The sequence below is a fragment of the Papaver somniferum genome, chromosome 4, assembly GCF_003573695.1.
Source record: "Papaver somniferum cultivar HN1 chromosome 4, ASM357369v1, whole genome shotgun sequence".
In the NCBI taxonomy this organism is placed as follows: domain Eukaryota; kingdom Viridiplantae; phylum Streptophyta; class Magnoliopsida; order Ranunculales; family Papaveraceae; genus Papaver; species Papaver somniferum.
In genome coordinates this window covers 66,650,902-66,667,786 of record NC_039361.1, presented here as the reverse complement: position 1 = coordinate 66,667,786, position 16,885 = coordinate 66,650,902, and the positions used below count along the sequence as shown (strand labels likewise).

General features: G+C 38.0%; 1 long non-coding RNA gene across 13 annotated transcripts; it reads left to right on the top strand.

Moving 5' to 3' along the window:
- Positions 1 to 9,561: 9,561 nt before the first annotated feature.
- LOC113275770 lies at positions 9,562 to 15,917 on the top strand. 13 transcript variants are annotated; one of them, XR_003323758.1, is made up of 9 exons: positions 9,562 to 9,636; positions 9,867 to 10,061; positions 10,153 to 10,242; positions 10,686 to 10,864; positions 11,043 to 12,407; positions 12,976 to 13,048; positions 13,488 to 13,608; positions 14,464 to 14,559; positions 15,601 to 15,917. It is a non-coding gene; the product is annotated as an uncharacterized LOC113275770 (long non-coding RNA). The 13 variants fall into 13 exon arrangements; XR_003323764.1 differs by lacking the exon at positions 9,562 to 9,636 and adding an exon at positions 13,722 to 13,762 and having other exon boundaries at positions 9,676 to 10,061; positions 14,464 to 14,610; positions 15,601 to 15,905; XR_003323763.1 differs by lacking the exon at positions 9,562 to 9,636 and adding an exon at positions 13,722 to 13,762 and having other exon boundaries at positions 9,678 to 10,061.
- Positions 15,918 to 16,885: the final 968 nt, after the last annotated feature.

Below are 16,885 nucleotides of genomic sequence, written 5' to 3'. Positions count from 1 at the left end.
TATAGCAGACATTAAGGGTATAAATCCTACTGTGTGAATGCATCAGATTCATTTAGAGGAAGACTCCAAACCTTTTAGGGAGATGAAACGTCGACTGAACCCTAACATAAAAGAGGTAGTTCGAAAAGAGGTGCTTAAGTTGTTAGATGCGGGTATTATTTACCCAATTTCAGACAGTAAGTGGGTCAGCCCTGTTTAGGTTGTCCCCAAGAAATCAGGTATCACTGTAGTCCAGAATGATGATAATGAATTAATCCCAACCCGAGTGACCACGGGATGGCGTGTGTGTATTGCCTATAGGAAATTGAACAAGGTCACAAGGAAGGATCACTTTCCCCTTCCTTTTATCGACCAAATGATAGAGAAATTAGATGGACATAGTCACTATTGCTTCTTAGATGGCTACTCCGGTTATAATCAGATCGTTATTGCCCCAGAAGACCAAGAGAAAACTACCTTTACCTGTCCCTTTGGTACCTTTGCGTATAGACGCATGCCTTTAGGGCTAAGGGTGTAAATTTTGCCCGGCAGCCCGAGGCCCAGTACCGTCCTCCCTGTCCCATGACAACCCATGGGTGACCGTGGCTCTTTACGGGCTGGCCCAACCTAACCCATTTAAATAAGAGGGCGGGCACATGCCACAATTCAAATTTTCTTGCCCGGCACAATACCCTCCATATTATCCCGTCAATGCTACCCACCATGTTAGCCCGCCAGTGTTATCCATTTACCTAGCCTAAGTGATTTTTCTCATTTGTTTTATCCTAGAATATACTTGGTACATATACTTAATACAGTCAATCCTCATAGTTTTCATATGTATTTCTTAACTTTTATTCCATTGGAGTCTAATTTTGTTAACCATATAGAGAAAATATTGAGCAAAATCTAAGGAAGTTTCCTTTTCTGATGATTCAATTCAGGAAAAATTATAGGAAGTTTGGTTTATCTTATTCCCATCTCAATTCTCGTATTTGATTATTAATTTTAAGTAAAACTTGTGTATTATTACTAATTTCTTTTTATTTTTAACAATATATATGTATAATATATATAATTATTTGTAATATTCAAGGCCCTCCCGGCCCTACCCGCCCGACCCCAAATTACAAAACAGGCTTGGGTAGGCCATGGATACTAACTGTAGATAAATAACCCTGCCCGCCCGGCCCTTTTAATTTCATGGATAAGAGATGTTCCGGCCCGCCCTATACCGTCCCATTTAATAAATAGGTCGGGCTGCCCGACCCGACCCAATTTACACCCCTATTTCGGGCTATGTAATGCCCCTGCAACTTTTCAGCGTTGTATGATGAGCATATTTTCTGATATGGTAGAACGGTTCTTAGAGGTCTTTATGGATGATTTTTCAGTGTTTGGTTCATCTTTCGATGAGTGCTTGCATCATTTGACATTAGTGTTGACTAGGTGTAAGGAAAAAAAAATTGTGCTTAATTGGGAAACATGCCATTTCATGGTTAAATAAGGAATTGTATTAGGGCACATCGTCTCTTCAAAGGGTATAGAGGTAGATAAAGCCAAAGTTGACCTTATTAAGACTTTACAGGTTCCAAAAACCATAAAAGATATTAGGTCATTCCTAGGGCATGCAGGTTTTTACCGTCGATTCATTAAGGATTTTAGCTTGATTTCTAGACCTCTTTGCAATTTGCTTGCAAAAGATGTTAAGTTTGTCTTTGATGATGCTTGTTTAGAGGCTTTTGAGAAGCTTAAAACTTTACTCACTACTGCCCCGATAGTCCAGGCACCTAACTGGAACCTACCCTTTGAGATTATGTGTGATTCTTCAGATTATGTTATAGGCGTCGTTTTAGGACAACGAGAAAACAAATTACTTCATGTGATTTATTATGCTAGCAAAACTCTGAATGATGCCCAAATGAACTACACAACTACTGAGAAGGAACTTTTAGCCATCGTGTTTGCCTTGGATAAGTTTAGGTCTTACCAATTAGGTTCTAAGATCATAATCTATACAGATCATGCTGCTTTGAAATACCTTTTATCTAAGAAGGATACCAAACCTAGATTGATTAGATGGATCCTATTGTTACAGGAATTTTCCCCAGACATTAGAGACAAAAAGGGTGCAGAAAATGTAGTAGCAGATCACTTGTCTAGGCTAGTTGTTAGTTCCCCTAGTGATTCCCTTCCTATAAGGGATAACTTTCCTGATGAACAATTGTTCTCTGTTTCCCAATCACCTTGGTATGCAAATATAGTGAATTATATTGTTACTGGTCGAACCCCTCAACATTGGGGGTAAGTAAGATCGTTCTAGGTTTTAGCCGAGGTTAAGCATTTCTTTTGGGACGATCCTTATCTGTTTAAGTATTGTCCGGACCAGATTATTAGGAGATGTGTGTCTGAGAGTGACCAGTATAGTATTATCTCCTTTTTTCATGAACATGCAGGTGGGGGTCATTTTAGTGCTAAGAAGACTGCTGCTAAGATTTTGCAGTGTGGATTTTACTGGCCTTCGTTGTTTAAAGATTCCCATAGTCATTGTGTTTCTTGTGAGTGTTGCCAGAAGTTAGGAACCATTTCCCGTAGAAATATGATGCCTTTGAACCCTATTTTAGTGACTGAGGTCTTTGATGTGTGGGGCATTGATTTTATGGGTCCATTTCCTAGTTCGTTTGGTTATCTTTACATACTTGTCGCTGTAGACTATGTGCCTAAGTGGGTTGAGGCGGTTCCGTGTAGAACGAATGACCACATGTTCGTAGTCCAGTTTTTGAAAGAGAATATACTTACACGTTTTGGTACGCCGCGAGCTATAATTAGTGATGGAGGTTCACACTTTTGTAATAGACCGTTTTCTCTTTTAATGAAACAATACGGTATTACCCATAAAGTAGCAAACCCATATCACCCTCAGACTAGTGGTCAGGTAGAGGTTTCCAATAGGGAAATTAAACGTATTCTAGAGAAAACAGTTAATCCAAATAGGAAAGACTGGTCGTCGAGGCTTACTGATGCCTTATGGGCTTACCGTGCTACGTTTAAGACACCCATTGGAATGTCACCTTATCATTTAGTGTTTGGCAAGGCATGTCACCTGCCTGTTGAGTTAGAGCATCGAGCCTATTGGGCTATTAAGAACTTAAACTTTTCACTTGACAAGGCAGGAGCTCAAAGAAAGCTTCAGCTCAATGAGTTGGACGAGATTCGTAGAGATGCATACGATAGTGCTAAGGAGTATAAGAACAAAATGAAACTTGTGCATGATAGGAATATTTTACGAAAGTCATTTTCTCCAGGTCAAAAAGTTCTTCTGTATGACACTCGTTTGCATCTATTCCCCGGGAAGTTGCGCTCTCGGTGGACCGGTCCTTTTGTGGTCCGTACTGTTTTTCCTCATGGCGCTGTTGAGATTGAGACACCAGATGTTAGTAGTTCTTCGAAGGTTAACGGTCAGCGTTTGAAGCCCTTTTTAGAGCTTTTTCCTACAGGTGATGTTGAGTAGGTCCCTCTGGAGGACCCTGTTTACCTTGATTGACCATCGAGGCGATTTTGTATGTTGTATAATATTTTTGTAGGTTTTTGGTCACACTTCACCCGGGTACTATCTTTCCGACTTCTTTCTTTACTATTTCCTCATGTTACTTATATTTTTGGTACTGTTCTTTGATTAGAAACATTGAGGACAATGTTAGATTTAAGTTTGGGGGTGGGGTAGAACTTTTTGTTACCTTTTCGTTGCAATAATTAAACTCCAGAGCCTAGAAATTTATCCCTATTAAGGATGGCACTAACCAATCTAAGTGGATGGAAGCATTTTGGTTGTAGGAGTTGAGGAACCAATCTGACTATATGGCAACATCTATAGAGTCTATTCATAAAAGCACAGAGCTCAGGTGTTAGAAATAACATGATAGTTTCACCATATCTCGTTGAGTCCTTTTCACTTCTGTTTTTATTTTGTTTTGTTTTTAAACTATGTTTCTCTAGGTGATTAGGTGGGGCTCACGATTCAAGTTGTTACCAATGCTAGGGTGAATTAGAGTGCTTGAGATACCAAAAAAAAAAAGACTAGACCATCTGACCAACTGGAATAAATTCAATAAAGTCGACCACTGACCCTTGTATATGCCAGTTGTGTTGACCTAGAGTTAGGATTATCAATCACTAGTTCCCTTGTATATGCCAGTGTGTTGATATTAGTCAGACTAGTATCTCAGTCCATTAGGATAGGTTCATTTTGGCGGAGGCCTTCAGACAGATATGAGGAACACCGTTCACCTAGTAAACATCAAAACCATCTATGTTTTTCTATATCCATCTTCTTGATCTATCCATGTGATTAGTTTCGACTCCGGATATTGATGTCCATAGTGCAACTATCTGAGTAGAGCTCTGTCACTTCATATGAATTTTATTATGCTTGAGTGCAAACTCGTGTACAACAATTGGAATTTCGCATCAGGGTACTTCCTCCTGTAGTCAATAAGTATGCCGACCAAGGAGATTCTTTAGTGCCTTCCAAGGTTCTGTGTAAATAGCTAGGGTCTGGAGTAAAAAGGTTTTGTGGGTATACCTCTGGTAAGCCCTTCGGAGACAACACTCCGCCACTAGGGACACCTAGGGGTTTAAAGGCTTATTGCATACGCTAAATGCAATCGACGATGCCTGCGACAGTGAGTTAGGATTTTATTTCTATTTTATTTTTGCTCGAGGACTAGCAAATAATAGGTTTGGGGGTATTTGATAGACACATTTTTGTATCCGGTTTGTCTCGATTCTATATATTGTTAGGGCTCATTTTTGTACTTGTTATGGTGTTTTATTTATTTGTAGGTATTTTTGGCTAATAAACATTTTTGGAAAAAAATTGGCTCGAAAAGTTGTCGGAAAGCACCCGGAGGACATTTTATATTCAGACTCTCACTTTGGATAAGGGGTAACCTAATTACTAAGGGGCATCCCATTTCCAGGCATCTGCTAATCGCACCCCTACTCTGGATAAGGGGCAACCATCTTCAACATTCAAAAACCAGAAAATTGGCGGGAAAATAGTGCAGTTAAAGAACAGTTTTGGTGATCATGATTTGGAGGAGTTTGAGGTCGATTAAACCTCTGATTTTCATAAGATAGACTCCTTATGGGTCTAGGAATCTGATATGGGTGTTTAAATCGATTAGAATGGGCTCAAACGACGGATTTTTCTCACAACAAGAAAATATGGAAAGTCACGTGTGTGACCTGTTTTAGGGAATTTTAGAGTGATTAAAACGCTGTAAACCTTCCCAAAGATTTGTATCTATCTAAGGAAGAGTTTAGAATAAAAAGGAAAGCTCAGAAACGCGTATAAATCCTAAAACAATAAATTGTCGCAACTTGGCCGTGAAGAGAAGGAAAGAGATTTTGGAAGATTTGGGAGAGATTTAATCGGTATTTTTGATATAAATAGATGTCTTGGGTCATATAGAAGGTGTGTCGAGAGTTTGGGAACCTAAGAAGAGCCAGAGAAGAAGAAATCAGAGCTTTACCAAACTCTGTTTCTGCTGCTGCTGCTGTTGAAGAAGAAGAACAGCTGAAGAACATTGACCCTCGGTAGACCGTCGCAGAAAAGTGTCGCTGTTTAACAGTTGAAGACATTAAGATGTTCAGGGCAGTCTTAAATCAGCGACAAAGCAACAGTTTTTCTGTAACAGTTCCATTGTAACAGCTGTTTTGCAACACCAATACACTGTTGCAAACAATCTGTGTTATTACTTTTCACTCTTTTAATCATCTTTTGAGCAACAAACACATATTTTGAGATCATGATTAATATGAGGAGCTAAACCCCATTGCTGAGGCGATAGAGGAAGCTATTTTTCCAACAAAAAGTGGTATATTCTATTTTATATTTTTATTTGCAATAATTATATGATTATTTGCCTTGAAATATTATTGAATATGATTTTTATTTGAGTGATTGTGATCTATTTTGATGGAGTATGCTCAGTTTTAAGACTTTTGATGCTTCATACTTGGTATTTACAATTATTACTTTTGAAAATTTACTTGTTGCAATATTTTAGAATCAAATTAAACAAGAAAATTGCATAAATATAAGTATTGGTTTAATCACTTTGAACTTGGAAAATAGTGCAATCTTAGCCTCAGTGTTTCTTTTAGTATTGATATCATCTTTGGTTGAGTTTGCTATAATTTTTAGTGAGTTTTCTATTTTAATATTAGGATTTAAGTCTAATTAATATCCTTCACAAGTCTGAGAATCGAACCACTTTTACCACTATCTACAAATCACATCAATGACCTATTTCTACGATCATCTTGCCGCAAACTTAGAGTTGCTAACTTTTCGGAGTGCGCCCGGGTTTATGTTAACATTTCTAAGTATAGCTATTATACATAAAATTTCCAAAAACCCTCATACTGTAGGTACCTAGCACACTGGAAACACGTTCAAAGTACCAATAATGTACCCAAAAAATATCTTATATAAATTTACGCACGTACCGTCATGTGAGGCTTGACGTGTAGATGTGCTCTCTGTTAACACTTCCTTGTTTTTACCTGGAGTTAGTGACCATCCACTTTGTTGTTTCTCTTTCATAGAATAACATTTTATTTATCTGTTTTCCACTTGTTCGAATGCAGGCACAACCAGTAGCTAACCAAGCACGTTAATTTCCCAACTACTTCGGTCTTGCTTTGGCACATTTTTCTCCATCTATTTGGTAAGATATTGCCAGAACTCACTCGAATGCAGGCTGTTACCGTAACTTGTTAGGCACAGTGATTGCCTACATGCTCTCGTACTGGCGTAGAATTTGCTGACTCTAACCTCTTTTGCCTGTGTATAACGAATGTACGACAATCTCCTGTGTACAGGTTGACCGGTATAGCTTTTTGTCATATATTTCCTTTTGCTTCATCGTTTATTGAAACATTTTACTCTTATTATTGAAGTACTTCTCCCCAGTCGTTCGTTCCTTCAACCTTAGCCGCCCCCATTACTTGCCATGATACTGAAAAAGATGTCTTCTATTGTTCGACTTCTTTAAACAAGTTGCTTTTGATTGCATGCTCGGGGTCACTTTAGCCGCCCCCAATATCTGTAGAGATACTCCCAAGTAGAAAAAGCGCCCCCATGTGAAGAAGGAACTGGATCTATTATATCCGTTCCTTACTTGCTAGATGGCTCTGGGATTATGATCAGGTATCTTTTCCGTTGCCATCTTATTTCTGGTTCCATCGTGATTTTTCCTTTTTGAATCGCCCTCAAGCGTGAGTAGAGACATTACAAAGACGCCCCCAACTGTAATAACCTGCAATAAAATTTGCTCACGTGCTAGACGAGACTTTTTGCCACGTGGTGGACTTGTGATGATCGAGAGCTAGTCGAGTCTTGAATGGAATGTAGTGAGTGCTTGCGGCTGGGGAAAGGCTTTTTGCTCGCAACGTAACAAGGCTGAAGCTCCCGCTGCTCGGGTAGGCTGGTTGTTGCTTGTGTTGAGTACGAATCTTTGGACCAATATCGGGCATTGGGCTCGTGGTTGAGACGAGACTTTATGCTTTCCAAGGTGTAAGTCTTTCATACTCGCGTGCAATGAGAGATTTTATTCTTGCGATATGAGCAAGACTTATGTGCTTATGTGCAAGGTGAGGCTTTAGGTGCTTGCGAAGTGATGCAAGGCTAAATACTGGAGGGTCTATGCAATCCTCATCTCAAAAATCGATCATGTCTCCTTCCGAGAACCTCGAACTCGATCATGTCGCTATACATGAACCATCAATTCGATCATGTTGCTGCTCCAAGTGCAAATAAAAGTTTCTCGAACACTGGAATTTTTGCTTCCATGCTGCAGGGAATTGAAAGACAATGAGCCAAAAATCACTCAATTCGGACTTGTAACGAAGAAGTTATTGTCGAAACAAGTTTCCAACGAAGCGCGCATGCTGTTACAGATGTGGCAGTGTTGATTGTGCGCATCATGCTGGCATCGCAGAGAGGAACTGACATGGCTTTGTTGACCGGACTAGAATTACTGACGTGGAAGGTAACTAGACATGAATGCTGACGTGGCAGTTATACTGACATGGCTAGGAGCTGACTGGACACTATTGATGACGTGGCCCTCGTTAGCACTGACATGGCGCTGCTGACTGGACATGATTGCTGGCGTGGCACCGAACGTGCTGATATGGCATGCAATACAGATCCAGGTTTTCGCCATTTAGGCGTGACATATGACGTGACAGGTTTTTGATGTGGCAAAGAATCGCACTGACGTGGCGCTGACACGTGACGGTATCCGTATGACGTGGTGCTGCTGATGTGTTTTCTTGCTGACGTGGCACCCAATCGGTGCTGACATGGCAACATCATGCAAAATATTTCTTTCAAATTTGATGATGTGGCACTACTGACTGGGACATCTTACTGACGTGGCACCCAATCGGTGCTGACATGGCAACATCATGCAAAATATTTGTTTAAAATTTGATGACATGACAGCTAATTGTATGCTGACGTGTCAACGATGCGGATTGGACCTTGCTGACGCAACAAGCTTTGGCAGAGGTGTCAGACGCTGACTGGACTAGTCTGCTGATGTGACAGTGACTTACGCTGGTGTGAAGGTATGTGACTGGCTGCAACTGATGATGTGGCGACGCTGACGTGGTCACTGGTTGGACCGAAATGGTCTGAACCAGATTGGAACGCTGACACGTGTTTCCTTTTGATTAGCTTGGACCGGTTGAACCTGTTCGATGAACCAAAGCTGGAACCTTTATCGAAATAGCCTTATGTGGTCTTGGCCTGCTGGTCGTGTGGAGTCCTCCAAGTTTAGCTTAATAATTCAAAGTACCTAAAATGTACTTAACACTTCCTACGTGGGCCTTGGCATGACCTCGTGCTAAACATTGTTTTCGTGAGGTCATGTTGCCCCAGCCGATACAATTGTTAAGATTCTTGTATGGCCAACTATGCATCTTCTCTTGTAAACTTCTGGTACAGGTCGCATGGATGCGACAATTTCATACCTTACTTCTTGACGTGTCGGATTGTATGCAGGACCTTTATTTGGCGTTTGTCATGGTGTCCAACGTCCGTGTACCAGTAATCCCTTCTAGCTAAGATCAAATATCTTCTACAAAGGCTTGGATCAAGGTTAACCGACATGGCGTGTAAACGGACGCCGCCGTGTGTTTGTTGAGCAAAGAAGTATAATTTTGTGTGGAATAAATGCCCGCTGATGATGTGGACAGTGACTAGGAATAAGCAGGATATTTGGAAGTGCCAAGATATGTACCTGAATATTTTATGCACCAAAACACTTAACGTATTGTAGTTTGTATGTTTCATCAGGACCAAGCGTTTGAAAATACCCCTGAGACAAGTCGCTTTCTTTACCAAGTGTCTATGACTTGATGGCAACTTTCTTTCTTTGCAGGAGACCTGGACGCCATCGCTCCTAGGTAATTAACCCTTTATGGGATTCAAAATCCTATGTAATCTCGAATTCTTAGTGTTAAGTATTTGTACAACACTAACCTTTTTGTTTTCCTTACATAAGTGAGCGAAAATGTAGGCAAAATCATCAGAAAACCACGGTACGCCTACCTCTTCACCGCGCGCTGCCGCGCTCCATCCAGGTAAGCTTTCATTATTCTTGTAGAAATCGACGTTTAATCCCAAATTAGTTGGGTGCTAGACACTCTAGTCCTGACCCCTCAAGTCCAGTACTAGGAAGTCCAAATTTACCAAATTCTGAACGTGTTACTCCTTAGTGAACGATTTAGTCCAAAACGCTTCTTTTGTATGACAAAAATACCCATTCATTGTTCGTAGTTCAGTTTCTTCCTTCTTCATTTCATGGAATCAGGGAGGGAAGAGAAAATTGAGAAATCTAATCTCGTTGTGTCAATGGAAGTTCAATCTCCAAACCTAAACTCAATTCAGCTTGAAAAATCTAAATCATCATCATCAATTTATCTTCTTGAAGATTAACTCAAAATTGAGAGGATAAGTCGACGAGATTTAGTTTCTGCAGATTTCATCATTGAAGGCGATTTTGAAAGTAAGTTGAATCTGTTCTTATCATTTATTTAATGATTTTGAGATCGATCTCAGAATTTTTCTGGACTAAATTGTTTCTTCTTAATTTATAGGGTTCTACCGTATTTGTCTCTCTAAAGTCTAACCTTCAAAATCATTTTAGTAATCTCTCTGCAGAGAAAAATCAGCTACGAAAAATTACTGTAAGTTCCTCTTCTTTGCCCTAATTTCAGTCTTTTCTTTTCACGATTCCCATAATTATAACATCACTGAGAAGAGGCCGTAGGTTTACAATTAAGAATCATCGATTTTCTTGTGTTTAATTAGGTAGGTTTCTTACTTCCTGCTTTGGTTATCCAATTAACAAAACCAGTATCAAATATTTTAGTGTAATTGTGGTCCAATTGATGAATTTTGGTATTTAAGAAAAAACAAATAATGGATCCAGTTCCTTGCCAATGCCAATTTCTGGTTGTAAGGTTGAAATCATAAGGTGGAGTTGTTGTTTGTTACTATAGACGAAGAAATTGTAGTCATAATGTTGTTTTTTTTGGATTTGTTTACTTTTGATTCAGTAATCTCCATCCAAACATTCAATTTTTGTTTTTTTAAATGGAGTAGGTGATAAGTTTGAAATTTGTTCCAGTTGATGCAGATGGTGAGGACTATTTCGTGTTACAGTATGGACTAAAGCCAGTAGAAGTTGCTCATGGTAATCGTCAAGATGTTAAGATTCTTTTTCCCGTGACATCTCCTATTCCATGATATGCGGACTGGAGTGTTGATGGAGTGATGGAGCATGTAAATTCTGAAAAGTTCAAAAAGGTGAGGTTTATATAGTGATGCAAAATTTTGGACCAAAATGTAAATCAACTATTCATAGCTCCTTATACATTTGGTTTTTGTTGGCATTCAGCAGTTTCTCACTTTCATGCAATATAGCTCATGAATGTAAATATAATATGAAGGTAAACATATTGTAATAAATCTTCATTATTGACAGATGTTTCGTGAAGACAACGAGATTTGTTTTCTCGACTCAAAATCAACTGGCAGAATTGTATCTCGGAGGAAGGAGTACTCGCTGGCTGTACGTTGGTACACCAAGATACCTTTTCTTTAGCTGAGTGTGTAAATGAGTTTTGATTTAGTTGATAGCTAGCTTATGAAGGTTGAAATACGAAAGCATACGCGTTCCCACACATTGATTCATAATCGAACCAATTTGATTTTTCCGTAATTGGAGGGAATATAAATTTATGCTAGTAATGTACATGTCTGCCAAATCGTGATCTGGGAATGAAATAGGGTGCCAGCCTTCATTGTTCTTTTCATCTAAATAGATATATGCAGTCTCGTCATGTGTTTTTTATTTCAAAATCCATGGTCAATTTTGAAACAGCGGCTTCTCCATTCCTTTCAATTCATGGTCACTTACTCTCACATGAAACTTAACTGTACGTCTCAGCTGTTCGTTTAATGTTTTAAAGTTGTTACATAGTAACATTCAAAGCAGAGAACGACACATGTTGTCTCTCTCTTGTAGAATTACTATGAGGAACCACCGGTAAATACAATTTTCATATTATTTTCCTGGATTTTATTGGGGAAATTGATTTAAACATCTCTGAGTTCTTGGTTTATTCCATTCAAGCTGTCTTGGTTTTCTCTTTTCCCAATGATGTTGATTGTTTAAGTGACTTGTTTTACAGGCCACCAAAATTGATCCTAGTGATGCTGATGTACTATCCTAGGGTGTACAATCTGGTGCACATGTGCACATGGGAAAAAGATTGACTTGATAAGATTAAGCTGCATAGATGCCTAGGTGTACAAACTGGTGCACGCCTAGGTGTACAAAACTAGTACACGTGTAGAAAAACGACTCTGCAAGCTTATATTTGTGTTTCCGGTTTGTGTACATTTTTTTTTTGAATTGTTATCGTGCACGTGTTGATTTTGATGTTGTTTTTGCTATCAGAATTAATTTGTCGAAACCATGGCTCAAAGTTGGTTCTGTTGTAGGCGATAACTCATTGTGTTTTAAGCCCGGGGACATGTACGACAAGCAGATGATTGAGAAGAATAAGCAGTTCAACTGTTCTGGCTAGCATTAATGCTTGCAATCTCTTGAAAGCTTGAGAAAGGCTCTTAAGGAGATCAGTTCCACATGCGCCAAACAAGAGTCTTTCTCAAGCTTTAGAATTATAGTAATTATATCGTTAGTATGCCAATAAATTGCAGATAATACGAAATTGCCTTCGAATCGATTAATCTGATGGTTTCGGACTGATTCATTCAGAGACCTGCCACTGTTTAAGAAATAAAATGGATTTTCAAAGCAATCGTTTTACACTTGTTTTCCAGGGTAATTTCTCGTTCCTACAAAATATTGTGTAATTCTCGCTCCTACAAAATATTGTGTTTTTTACTTTTCTATAATATATCTATGGCCTAGCTGATTTTGGTATGCCTATTCGGTCAGGGTTTGCACTACCTTTTTTAGGATCGTTGTTTTATGTTGCATGACCAGCAAAGTTAACTAGTTATAGATACATCATCCAAATAGCAATTATGATAAGGAGTTTATGATGAGGAGTCCGTTTCCTTTATATGGAGAGTCTAAACTGGTGTACAAACTAGTGCACCAGTCTATTTCCTATGAGAAGTAGCATGTTTGTGGGTAAGAATGCTCGATTTCATCCATATTTTGTAGGTGTGTACATACTTGTGCACCAGTGTATTTTTCATGAAAAAAGTAAATCCAAATGTGGGTATGAATGAGCGAATGCATGTGAGTTTTATAGGTGTGTACAGAAGTAGTATACATGTGAAAATAATGGCTCCACAAGCTTATGCTTGGTATCATTATATAGACTTGTCATGCTTTTGATTAGATAATCCTATTCTAATTTTTTTCCACTTTTGTCTGACAGCGAACTTGCCAAAGAATTGGTGAGCTTCCACGTCTAACCTGATTTGAATGTTTTACCGCACTGATAAAGAGAGGTATGTTTTACAATTCTAATATGCTGGTTTCCTTGGTCTGATCTTAGTTCAGTCTTACATAATGCTCAGAAAAATGATACTGTGTAAGCCTAGTGATCTTCAAAATGCAATAGTGGATGCTCTATTCTAGCAGTGCATGGTTTATGGAGTTGCCGATTTAGCTTGACAGTGTCTCTTGGCAGTTAGGTTACCATCCTTCTACAAGTGTACATATTGGTGCACCTATATTGCAAGTGTACATATTGGTGCACCTGGAGTGCAAGTGTACATATTGGTATGTTATTCGTATGACTGAGATACTCCAATGGGAAAAGTAGGCCAATTGACAGAATCTGTAGATGAGTCGACCTTTGTCAGACTATACAATCCACCATGGCAGAATATCTTGAGTACTGTCTTGTTATGGCAGTTATTGATCAACACTTTCTTTTTGTTATAGTTACTGCATTTAATGTAGGAGAAGGTTTAGAAAATCATTGCAAGATAAATGAGCTGTATTACCTGAGAAGGGACATCGCTGAAATGCTACTGAAGATAGTAGAGGAGATAACTGATGACATGTAAGCAACACTTATCATCTTGATTCCACCACTTTATATATTTATGTTTGCTTAGGATCCGACAAAAAGGATTTGGGTTCTGAACTGGCATAACGTATATTATTTGGAAGTAGATTTGCACTCGGACAACCATAAATTCCTTAAGTTCAAGAAAGTAAGTGCATTTCTAATTATGATAACTTTGATCAATTTTTATGATATTTTGATACTACATCTGTGTGAACCTTCTATTGTTGGAGTTTGAGTAGAGTGGTACGCTAGCTTTCCTAAATAACAAGACTCTGCTAATGTTGTAGAGAAACATCTATTGAAAAATATCCAGAGCCTAAATTAGGAGATTGATAACGACTAGCATTCCTTTGAATGTAACAATACATGGAGCCTAGATTTGGTGATAGATAGGAGTTTCCAAAATTGGCTTAAGCCTACTCTAGCACTCTTAATCAAATTTCAGTGAACAAGTTTTTTTCATTTCTTAAATGTCGAATCAGTGATGCTATGAGTCACTGACTATTGGTTATGACAGAAATTACATGTGTACATATTGATACACCTTTAATACAAGTGTACACTGTTGTGCACGTGACAGAAATTACATGTGTACATAATAGCGCATCTGTAATACAAGTGTACATTGTTGTGCACATATGACAGAAATCACAAGCTGGTGGACATATATTGCATAAGCTTATGTAGACGTAAATTTACAGTTATTATTAGGATTTTCAAATTTAATTTTATTCAATTTCCAATTCACCTCTGTGATGATTTTTTTTTGTACTGACTATATGAGGTGTATTTTCTTGTACACCATTTATTCTCTTTGATTACTAATACAAGTTTTATTCTTTGTAGGTGAATTCATTGGTGTAGAATATTCCTAAACTACTGATGTGCTGTGAAACGGCAGTTGACTGTCACTCGGGAACACCTTATTTAACAAGTACCCAGGTAGCTGACAGTTGCATTTCTATTCTCCATGTGCTTATTTGAGTTCTTCAGGTAATTCAAGTATGAAATCGTTATGCATAATGTTACAAGTTTGTTTACAAATTCACCTTGTAGTTTGTCATCTTAATTGAATCTGGAATACTTCCCGAACTGATTTTGATCTCTTGGTACAAAACTGGTGATATTGGTTAGAAAATACCGCCACTTAGAAGTAGGTGAACTAAGTCTATAAGAACATGAAACAATTGATGTTATAGTTGTAAACATGTTAATTGTTAATGTGTACATAGATGTGCACCTGTTGATTGTCAATAGTACAACACTGTATACCCTGATACACCTTTGATACCAATTTTTTTTTGGTTTTATGTATTAAATTTAGAGACTCATAAGCTCAAAATGGTAGGGCGCCCAAGCCTATCACAAGGTTTGCGGAGGTTGATGGTTCAAATCCATTTGAGTTTAGATGTGATGTTTATACAATTTGAATAAGTGTGTACATACTGGTGTACCGGTTTAATTCCCATGAAATAGATATGATTTGTGCCACGTTTTGTAGGAGTACCATTGTATTTTTTCATGGAAAATAGGTTTGGGTGTATGTACGAATGATCGATTTAATGCATGTTTTGTAGGTATGTACATATTGGTACACCTGTGTAATTGTTTTGTAGGTATGTACATATTGGTACACCTGTGTAATTCCCATGAAAAAGTAGGTTTGTTGTAGATGCGAATGATCGACTTTATACATGTTTTGTAGGAGTGTACATATTGGTGCACCAGTATATTTTCCATAAAAAAGTAGGTTCGTGTATAGCTATGAATGATCGATTTTATATATGTTTTGCAGGGGTGTATTTATTAATGCACCAATGTATTTTCTATGAAAAAGTAGGCTTGTTGGAGCTACAAATGATCGATCTTATACATGTTATATAAGTTTTGCAGGGCTGTATTTATTAATGCACCGGTGTATTTTCCATGAAAAAGTAGATTTGTGAGTGGTTATGAATAATTGGTTTTATGCATGTTTTGCAGGGATGTACGTAGTGGTGTACAGGTGTAATTCCAATGAAGAAGTAGGCCAGAGTGTGTATGAGTGACTGATTTCATGCATGTTTTTTTAGGAAGTTTATGGATTTTTTGGGCATGAGTTTTTTTTCGTATACATCAGCTAAAGATGAGCAACAATTAAATATTTTAAAAACTGAAAATTATATAATCGTATGGGTACTCTTTTTGTAGATTTTGAAAAGAGCTTTCCGAGTATATAAAGTTCGTGGATTTTGGACGAGTAGTGCAAAAGATAAATCATTATTAAATATTTTTTATATTATTTGAAATTATTGACATCATCATGAATTATTTTGGACCAAACTGTAAATATTTGGACTAAATGGTAAATTAAGAAGGTTATTTGTGTATTTTTCATATTTAAATAATTTTTGGACTAAACTGTACCTAATTAGCTCGAGATAGATTAATCCGCACTTTTTATGTGCTTTTTGGACTAAACCATATTTTCACCTTATTCTTGTCCTTCGTTAACCTTGAACACATCTTTCGAAACTCCACGTACCAGCATGTGAGGCTTGACAAGTCCATGGGCTCTATTCTTAGCCCAAGGCTACGTGTTACATTCTGACCTATACGTCAAAAAAAAAAAGTTCCTTTGTGACCCCATGGTGAATCTTCTCTTCCAGAAGTGACCAGCTTGGTCTGATACGCAGCGTTTTGATTTTTTCCCATTGCCGCACACATCACTACTGGTGTGTCTTGTAATTTAGTCGAAGACTCTTGTAGGACTTTGATTCCTTGTGAAATTCGGACTTTGCATCGTGGGGAACTCTTCTTTTTTCTTTTTCATTTGGTGATTTTTGCACGGAATCAATGCATGATTTGTTGTGCACCTTTCTCAATGGCAAAATACGATTGTTTCACACGAATCTTCTTAATCGGCGTTAATGTTGGTACCCAAAATTATTTTTAGGCACAAAATATGATTGTGATGATGATTTGATGTGAAATTACGGCTAAAAAACACATAAAAGATAACTCTATATTATAAGGGACAATGGTGTTTTCACCGATGGACGGTCGTCTATAGTTTGGACACATAAAGGACGGCCCAGATTGAGGAACATATTTAAGTTATTCAATTACATTTCTGGCATATAAAGAACGGTCCAGATTGAGCTACATATTTAACTTTTTAATCAACATTTTAGGCATATTTAATGTGCATTTATTTCGGAGTTATTCCTCCCATTTAATGTCAAACGTTACTTTTATTCAAAATTAAATGCCCATAAACTTAATCCCT